The sequence below is a fragment of the Diceros bicornis genome, chromosome 6 (genome assembly GCF_020826845.1).
Source record: "Diceros bicornis minor isolate mBicDic1 chromosome 6, mDicBic1.mat.cur, whole genome shotgun sequence".
In the NCBI taxonomy this organism is placed as follows: Eukaryota; Metazoa; Chordata; class Mammalia; order Perissodactyla; family Rhinocerotidae; genus Diceros; species Diceros bicornis.
Window position 1 is genome coordinate 4,235,204 of NC_080745.1, and position 9,697 is coordinate 4,244,900.

Sequence of the window (9,697 nt, forward strand, 5' to 3'; positions counted from 1 at the left end):
GTATGGGAATGAGTTAATTGTGGTTAGTAGTTATTTAAAAAAGAAAGGAAATATGCATATGGGAAAGAATCAACCCTGCTGGCTACATATGTGATCTGGGAAGGTAACTCATTGGTTTGTCTACTTAATAGTAAGTAGCACAGACAGCACTGTACTAGGAATCTGGAGACAAGCATCTGAGCATATAGTTCCAACTCTGCCACTAAGTAGCAGTCAGACTATGGACAACTTAACTTGAGAAACCTCACTTTCCATTTCCTGGAAAATGAAGAGGTTAGGCTCGACAACCACTAAAATTATTTCCAACTCCACAATTCCATGATTCAATAAGTCGACAATCAAAAATTATATTCCAAAGTACCTATGTTCAGAAACTGTTTTTCCCAGATACCCTGAAACTGGAAACTATCAGGGAAATAGGATATCTTAAAATATTGATACATAAAATGGCCCAAATTTCTTGGTACGTCTATGACAAGCTGTTTAATCAAGATCGTAACTCAGAGCATATAAACAGCGAAACCTACCATATTGACTTGGGTCACCCTCAGGAAAAACATATGTCTTCTCCCATTTTAACATTCCAAAACAAATTCACCATACTAATGAGTCCATCTTGTCAAGTTCAGGTCTGTCTAGCCAAAAGTCATTCATGTATATGGTAAGATTTACTTGATTTTTTAACAAAGATAAAAAGATAAATGGCTTTTTGTATTTTTGCCTGTTTCATCTATAAAGATCTTACATTACAATTTAATAGCTTCAGCCTGCTACAATAATTTAAAGAGCCTTTTGAAACTTGTAATATGCCATGTCCAACAGGATCTAGTAAAAAAATCAGTAGTTCACAATCCAAAAATACTTATTTAGATTCATTACCAACAATACTTACACTTCAAAGACACCTATAACCAACATATCATTTGTTCCTACTGCAGAATTTAATAGGTTGTTAAATTCTGGTATCATCCAAAACTATAATTAGGCTGCTATCAATAAAATGTATTTTATTAATCAGAGATATTAAAACTAATGATTAAACTATTAAACTAAATGATAAACTAAATATTAAAACTAATGGCAACTAACGATCTGTTGTCTTTCCCTATGGTTTATCTTTTCTAGAATATCATATAAATGAAATCCTACCGTATTTGGCCTTTTAACCTTTCACCCTCTCAGCCAAATCAAAATTTGAAAATTCTTGTTCTATGAGCTTTCCAAATCTAAATTCTTACAATTGTAAATGAGTATGGAGACAAAACACACACTACATACTACTTCTAAAAACCTCCTCCTTATCCGATTTTAAATTTAGCACCAACTGCCAAGAAAAACCTTTCCACTGAAAACAAAATTCCGTACACATTATGTCAATCATCAATTGATCAGTCATCAGTCTATGTTAACATATGGTGAATTATTATTAGGAAGCTACATAATTTTCACCAAAGACTGTTTAAAGCTTCTTTCATTAAATGCAGTTTACAACAATTCACAGGCTTCAAAGTTCACCTTGCAAATATAGAGTCAATTATCAGAAACCATTAATGGGATTAGGCTTTTCTATAAAAGTGGTCCCAAGGAAGTAAGAACGTTTATTTGTTTAAAGAACTCAATGAGGAACCCAATAGCCTGAGCTGAGTCAGGCAGAGGATCGCAGACCACAGTCCATCTTCTGAAGGAAAGTGTTCACCCAAGGATGTAGAGACCTGGCCTAGACGGGGCCCCCGGGGGCACGAACTCAAGGGCGCGAGCAGAGGGCTGGCGACTCCCTGCCGCCCCCTGCACCTCCGCTGGGTGGGCAGGAGGCCCCGCCAGGGTGGGGCCCCGCCAAGGCAGAGGGGCCTGCCGGCCAGGCGGCACTCCTCTGCTCCTCCAAGGGACAGAGTTGGGCTCCCCCGCCTGGGGCAGCCCGCCAGCAGCCCCAGCCCCCGGCCCCATCCGCCGACCCCCCCCCCCCACCGCGCTCCCGCCATCTGCGGTGGAGATCTCCACACCGAGCCCACCGCCCAACGCCTACCTCAGCGCAGCTTCCTGCCCAGCGCTCCTCCACACTGCAGAAAGGAGAGCTCCCCAGCGCTGAAAATCCTGGAGGAAGGATCCAGAAACCGCCCATCCCTCCACACAAACCTCCGAGGAGGCCACCTCCGCAACAGGGACCCCGCCTCCAGTGCACGTTCCCCGGGGCTCTCCAGCTCGCCATCCCCTCTGCCGCTCTGAGAGCCAGTCCTGCGCATGCGCGGCCTTCAAGGATACAATGGGAACCTCTGGGGGGCACCGGGAGGGGGGTGGAGCTGTGGGGTCCAAGGTGTACCTGAGAGGGAGAGCGGAAGCGGGCTGGCTCTCTGCAGTCCTTGACTCTGCTCTCCCTGGATGACCATCAGCTCCTGGAGAAAATCTGCCTTCCCTTGAGGCGGCTCCTCCTGTCCTGAGAAGTACGTTACATGATCTAACATTTGTTTAAAAAAGAAGAATGACATCCTTAACACCTGATGTGTCGTGTCCCCAGAAGAATTCTCTGCTTCCCCAGAAGACTAGACAGCGAGCAACTGGGACTGAGTTCTGACCTAGGAAGGAAGGACACTGAGGGCACAGCTGTCTCCCCTCTGCTGGCTCCTTCCCCTGATCTGTGCCCGTGATGGGGACACAGCTTTGGGGACTCGTGCAGGTGACAACGCTCACATGTTTGCCCACCATATTACATTTCTTATGGTTGAGTAGTTAAAATGGGAGGCTAGCTGTCTGTTTTTCCGACGATTTCACTTGCAGAAATGTCTTTGGACAAAGAAGTTTGTTTTCTTAATTTCTGATTTTTATAATCAATAACAATAGTTAAAATACTTATTTTCTTAATCTCATTGGCATGCTAAAACAAACAAGTCACTTGGTTTTCACCAAATTGACCACATTTTCATTAAAACTTTGGAAGTATTGCTGTTTGAGGTAAAGAAAGCATTTGGGAAGAACAATTACCCTTGGATAATATCTTCCCAGATAAATGTACAAACACAGAGTTATGAGCCGTTCTGAGGGGCCTGGGAAATCCAGTTTGAGTTCTACAATGGATCATCTGAAGTAAGGTTAAATCAGTAATTTCTGAGGAGTTTGCAAGTAAATATTCACGTCGCCTTCATCAAATAGGTCTGGTGATTTAAATGAAGGTTGAGCTTAATGATAAAAGTTTTAAAGAGGCTGAGAAATGTTAAGTAAATGCACTTAAAACAAAAAGGTGCAAATCAAAGTAAAGCCTGGCATTATCCTCTTTAAAACAGAGTCACAGTAGCACTATTGTCAAGGTATGAGAAGGAATAGAAATGCTTTATAAAGTCAATTCTTCACTTCTAAAGGACCTAACGTGACATTCTAGAAGTCTCCATAGTCTTTCACTCATCTAGATAAAATTGCTCAATTTATATTCTAAAGACTAATGAATCTGAGGGCAAAATATTCAAGGTCAGTGTTCAATTGTTTTTCATTGTTGCAAAGTACATGGGTATAAAGTGTGGCTGAAATCCATGGTCTTGGAGAAGAAAAATATATAGAACTTATTTATCACTCTCGCAGCATGTCCTGACTTAATCCTACAAATATCCCAAGAATAAAGCCTCAGTGAATTCCATTCTGTTCTTAAATATGACATCTTTCATTTCTAATGAATATTCTCAAATTAGGCTCTAGCTAGTAATTATGTTCCTGATGCAAATAGGAAGTAAAAAAGAATCCATGCTTGATTAACTTGGGCTCAAGAGGACTACTTAGAACCAAAATTTGTTTTTTGCTTTGTTTTTCTTTATCGATTTCTTTCTTTCTGCTCAGCGGAGTCAGCAGATAAATGACACAGAAAGCTGAGAGACTGGAGGGCAGGGTCTTGAAGAATGTAGGATTTCCTAAACTGCCAGATCTTTTTTATCTTTAAAATTCTGTGATTTTTACTATTTATATAGGGGTTCATTTTTTTCATTATTTCTAATAGTGATCATAATAGTGAGACTAACAAAACTTAGCACCTGTGGAACATTTTTCGTCGTAAAAATTTACGTCATTCTGACAACTGTTAATATTTTAAAAAGCCACTAAGAGCTAATCTGATGCTCAGAGGATTTTTAGGGTGGTGAGATTGTTCTGTACATAATGGTGGCTACGTGTCACTATATGTGTGTCAAAACCCATGGAACTGTACAACATAAAGAGTGACGCTTAATTTAGGGACTGTAGTTCATAATGTGAGAGATCAAGATTTGGCCACCCTGAAATCTATCTCTTTACCTTGGTTGTTTTCTCTGAGGACATTTGACCTCCCCCACTAACTGCCTAAAGAATTTGACGTAGTTACTCCTTCCTGGAACAGATCTTCTATCTGATGGCTGTAATATATTGTAAAATAGATGTTACAATAGAAAAGGCACCAACAAGCCCATCTTATCAGAAGTTCTGTCTCCACCCACACTCTTTGGATGGCCCTGCAAGGAGTTGCCAGACAGACATTTACATTTATAAGGGAAATCTCCATTTGTAAAGGTATCTCCCTCTCTGTATTTAGGAAGAGGGGGGATGAACTCATTCCTAGAAACTTATCAATGTGAAAAGTGAGGCCTTAAATCTGTATAACAGCCTTACTCTTGTTTACTGTGCTTTATTGGTAATCTCCTGTAACTGACTCCCCCCACCCCGAACATCCTCCTTTGTCATTAGCTCAACATGGTATGTAAAACAAGAATTTCTGCTATTGTGTTGAGAAACGCAGTGTCCCTGCTTTCTCCCATGTATACATGTTATTAAACTTGGTATTATTTTCTCCTGCTAACCTGTCTTGTTGATTATTTGGGCAGCCATAAAATCCTTAAGGAAAAGGGCATAGGGGGATTCTCCCTCTCTCCCCACACCTGCAATACCTACACATTTGGGTGAATTCCTCTCTTCCGAGATTCCCCCAAAATATTTCGAGGTTCCTTGTACCTGCTACATAAGTGACATTCTTTACTTATCCAGTAAATGCTGCTTGGAATATTGAACATAAGGTACCAGGCCAATATTTCCACATAGCTTTATTCCATAAAGTCCAATCTTCATTCCTCTAAACTGTATGGCTACATCGCAAATATGATGTTCCAGTCACAGCCTTGGTAATATAACCAGTGTTTCCAATTGTGTCCTGTTATAAGGAGAACAGATTCTTATTGAACTTATGCGAATAACTATATTGCCATGAAAACAACAATACTTACTTACTAAGAGTTTTTAAATTCTGGAGGGATCAGGTAGAGAGAAAAAGAGAAATATTTTAATATTGCTTACAAAAGTATCATTTAGCAAATTGCTATAAGTCATAGCTAGCTCAGGAGAAAAGAGAAAAAGTTTTCCTTAAATTTGAAAAAACAAAACATTAAAAATTCCACAATACTTCAAATAAAAAATCATAAAAATTATAATCATCGTTATCAGTTCATTCAGTCCTGTGTAATCCATTTTTGATCCCAATCTTTTTGTTAGCGGCCTCATGAAGTCATCAGTTTCTCCATCAGATTTCTGTAATTTCTTACCCAGTTCAGTTTTATGATCAGCAAGTTTATCAGAAGCCTGTACTCCAGTGTAACTGTCACAGTCCTTTCCATGAATTTTTCTGAAGTTGAAACATTTTGCAAAAGCATTAGAGCAAAGAAATAAGTCTGCAAACAAGACCTCAAAATGGTAATTGACAAAGAAATTTGGTTAATTTTGTGACATACGACACTTTAAAATAATAATAACCAGAATTATGACTGATAACCAGGACAGATCAGAATTTCAGTAATTTTATACAATTTTAAAACGCCTATATCAATAACATTTACCCACAAACTACCACCTAAGCATGTTTATCATCACTTGTCTGACAATGCTTCCCATGTAGTTTAACATACTGAGTAAGCCTAATAAGTTTAGTATCTTCCTCCTTATAGGAAGAGAGCAAATATCTCCAAAATAGGATGAGAAGAAGACAACACCAGTTGTAGACAGCTATCCCAAGACTCCAGACCAGGACTATATTCCCAACTTCACATCCACTCATTTAAACCTTTGTTATGCTTAAACTGTATACCTATTTTATAATTGTTACATTTAAGATTTTCAGAATACTATCATACTTAAGGAAAGTGATTGATTTGGAACAGACTGGTCTTAAAGTCCAGGCATTTATCGGGTGGCTCCTAATAGAACTTAATGGTTGTATAGAACAAATCTCTGGCCTTGACTACTGGCCTGATAGCTAAAACTCTGCACCCGATCTTCCCTTAAATGCAGCGAAGGATTCACAGTGACAATTGCTGCCAACCTGCCTCTGCTTAAGGCCAGACGGGCTCATTCAGTGTTCCCCTGGTATGACCACCGAGCAGCTAGCTATATTTGTTCCTTTTTTAGGGCTAAATGGTGTCACATCACATACAGAAGCCCTTAATGACAGTCAAGCAGGAATTGCCTTATTAAATACTAAAATGTCTTTAATAAAAACACTGTCCTTCAAAATAGAATGGCCTTAGATATTTTAACTACATCCCAAGGTGGTACATGTACAATCATTCAAACTGAATGCTGTGTTTTTATACCTGATGAGTCTTATAATGTGTCGTCTCTGCTAAAGCCCATGAAAAAGCAGGTGAATGCCTGAAGCGAGCCTGCACCCGGTCTTGAGTTGTTTGGTTGTCTCCCTTCTGGTATTGGTTCCCTTTTTCCATCTGGATTGCAATTCCTATTTCTATTACTTCTTGGAATTCTTGTACTAGCCATAATGTTTAAACTAATTGCTGTTTTCTTTACTCAGTGCTGTGAGACTGTCATGTAAGCTGGAGTAATGAAAGCTGAGGTGGTCGATTGATCTTATAACCTTGGACCAACTTCCTTTTTTCATAGGGACTATGCCTAAGAACTCATTTTACACTAATCTTTTCAAAGATGTTAAATTATTATCATTGTTACTGTACTTGTTCTATAATTGTGAATAGCGTAAATACAAGGATTCATAAAAAGCACATACACAATGTTTGTGCAACAACCTAAAATTAATCCAAAACCCTTGAAATGCTTCCTCTATTAATATATATATACCTCTTTGCTTGTCCACTATATCCAATTAATTCCCCCCAAGGTGGACAATTGGGCAAATAAATGAGATAAAAGCCTGGCACCGAGGGACATGAGGGACCCAGGGCAGGCAGCAACCACTCTGGGGCCGAGGGACAATATTTTGATCATAAATGCTTTCTATAAAAAGATTATAGATCAAAAGGGAGAAAATGATAAATAAATGGCAAGCAATAGGATATATTGGAACATAGGAGGAAGCCGTTTGGGGTAAAACAAATTTGGCCTGGGTTTGTTTTTCCAGAAGGGCCTGTCACCTGCGTTGTGTATCTGCTTTGCCATGTCCCAAAGAGAAGAATAAATGCCCTTAAGATAAGGATTCAACTTCCCCCTCCTTGGCATTTCCTTTAGGATAAGCATTTCTCCCTAGGCTGGGATTTGACTGCTGCACTGATCCTGTGACCACCCAGCTCCAGACAACAGACCTGACACCAGCCACGCCCTCCCCACTGTGTCCATCAATAGCTATTCTGGCAGGGCAATCTGGCAGGGCGATCTTGTGGTTATTGTGAAAGGGACATTGCAATCTGATGTGATACATGCTCTTTGATGGTATATAACAGCTCTGTACACTCCACTTCTTTGGTACCCTTCCTTCTTTAGGGAAGGAAGGCCCTGGGCCATGGTCCTCAAAAGTTGGTTCATAATAAACTCACCCCAATTTGATTTATAGATTGATTATAGATTATTTACGTCGACATGTTTTACAAGTAATATCTTGAAAGGAAAAAACAATAAAGCAGCAGCCCTGCATTACACATGAAAGTTGTGCTCCCCCTGGAGGGAAAATGAGGATACAACATTGGTCAAGTACTTGATTTTATAATCCACTGGTGCCTTTCAAAAATATAGCTTTATTATTGTAAGAGTAAAGATATCCTTAAGAATAGTGCCACAAAACAGGTTTTCCCAGCTTCTTTTTGTCAACTATGAGAGTGACATCAGCCTGGGGCACTTGAAGAGGCATGGTGGACTCAGCTGAGGGCTATTTAATTACTGTGAGATGATTAGCCAATAGCAAATAAGATGCAGAATGATTAAAAAGAGTTAAAGGGACATAACGTTGGAAATAATTAGGAAAAATAGTGCCTTCAAAATATCCTCTCATTATTTTTATAGCATTTTTTTTGAGGCATAACTAGGATAGTATGTTAGATTTTTCTAAATCCTTATCTCCAGGACATATATTACTGAGTTCTTCATTAAATAAGATAATGCCAAAGAAAACCTGGACAAAAGTATTCTGTACTATCAACAAGGACAAAACATGTACAACATTGCTCTATATATTAAGATTCCAGCTGTAATAGTTAAGATATATATTCATGTGAGTAAAATTATAATGAATTTCTATTTTTCTCAGGCCGTGAACCATGGTAAAATACATAGTAATAAGCAGAAAACCTGATGAACTAGGTGATTTAAAACACCTGATGTTACAGCTTGGCCAATCAAGGTTGAAATAGATCAATTTAAATTTCACACCTTCTGCTTTCCTTGTAGCCAGTGAAGTGTCTGGAAGACCGAAAGCACATAAAATTAATTGAGAGTTAAGAGTATTTGGAAGCAGTTGAGGTTAAGCCCTCAACAATGGTGGCCCTTACTTCTGGAGCCATTGACTCTTTGTCATAAGTTTATTGTATAGACGAGTTCTCTCCTTAGATGATTTGTGTATGTTTCATAGAAGAGAGACAGGGCAGGAGAATTAACTATCACTCCACACCGGTTGTGGAGTGATATATATTACCTCATGCAATTCTTACAGTAATCCTTTAAAGTAACTATTATAATTCATATTTAACTGATAAACAAAACCATGTTTAGGGGCCTGCCCTGTGGCGCAAGCAGTTAAGCACACGCACTCTGCTGCGTCAGACTGGGGTTCACCAGTTCTGATCCTGGGCGCGCGCCAATGCACTGCTTGGCCAGATATGCTGTGGCGGCGTCCCGTATAAAGTGGAGGAAGATGGGCACGGATGCTAGCCCAGGGTCGGTCTTTCTCAGCAAAAAAAGATGAGGATTGGCAGAAGTTAGCACAGGGCTGATCTTCCTCACAAAAAAAAATAAAAAAGACCATGTTTACAAAATTGATCAAGGGTAGAGGGAAGATCTGAACATCAGTCTGTTGGGTTTTATGCCTCTATTTTCTTCACTGTGATAAAAATGGTACTTCAACATGGGTACTCACCATTTGGCTATTTAATACCAGCTCCTGCCAACATCATTGGATGAGATGAGATGAGAAGTTTACTTCCAAAGTTATCCTATTATATTTAAACTATACTATTTATGAGTCAAATGTCAAGTCATATTTTAGAGGCATAGAGAACAACTGATTACTTCTCCTACACATTTTTCAGTTTTATTATAACTTTGTTGTGCCACATTGTGTCAACTTTACCAACTTTAGTGCTTCACTGTTCTTTTTTAAAACACTTACAATTTCATTTTCCATGTAAAGCACCTTGCTGTTTTCTTCTTAGTCACTAGATGGCAGTTCTGTATGTCTGTAAATTACCACTGCAGCAGGAAACAAGAGGTCTTAAGCCAGTTTGCTCTGTACAAATGATGGACA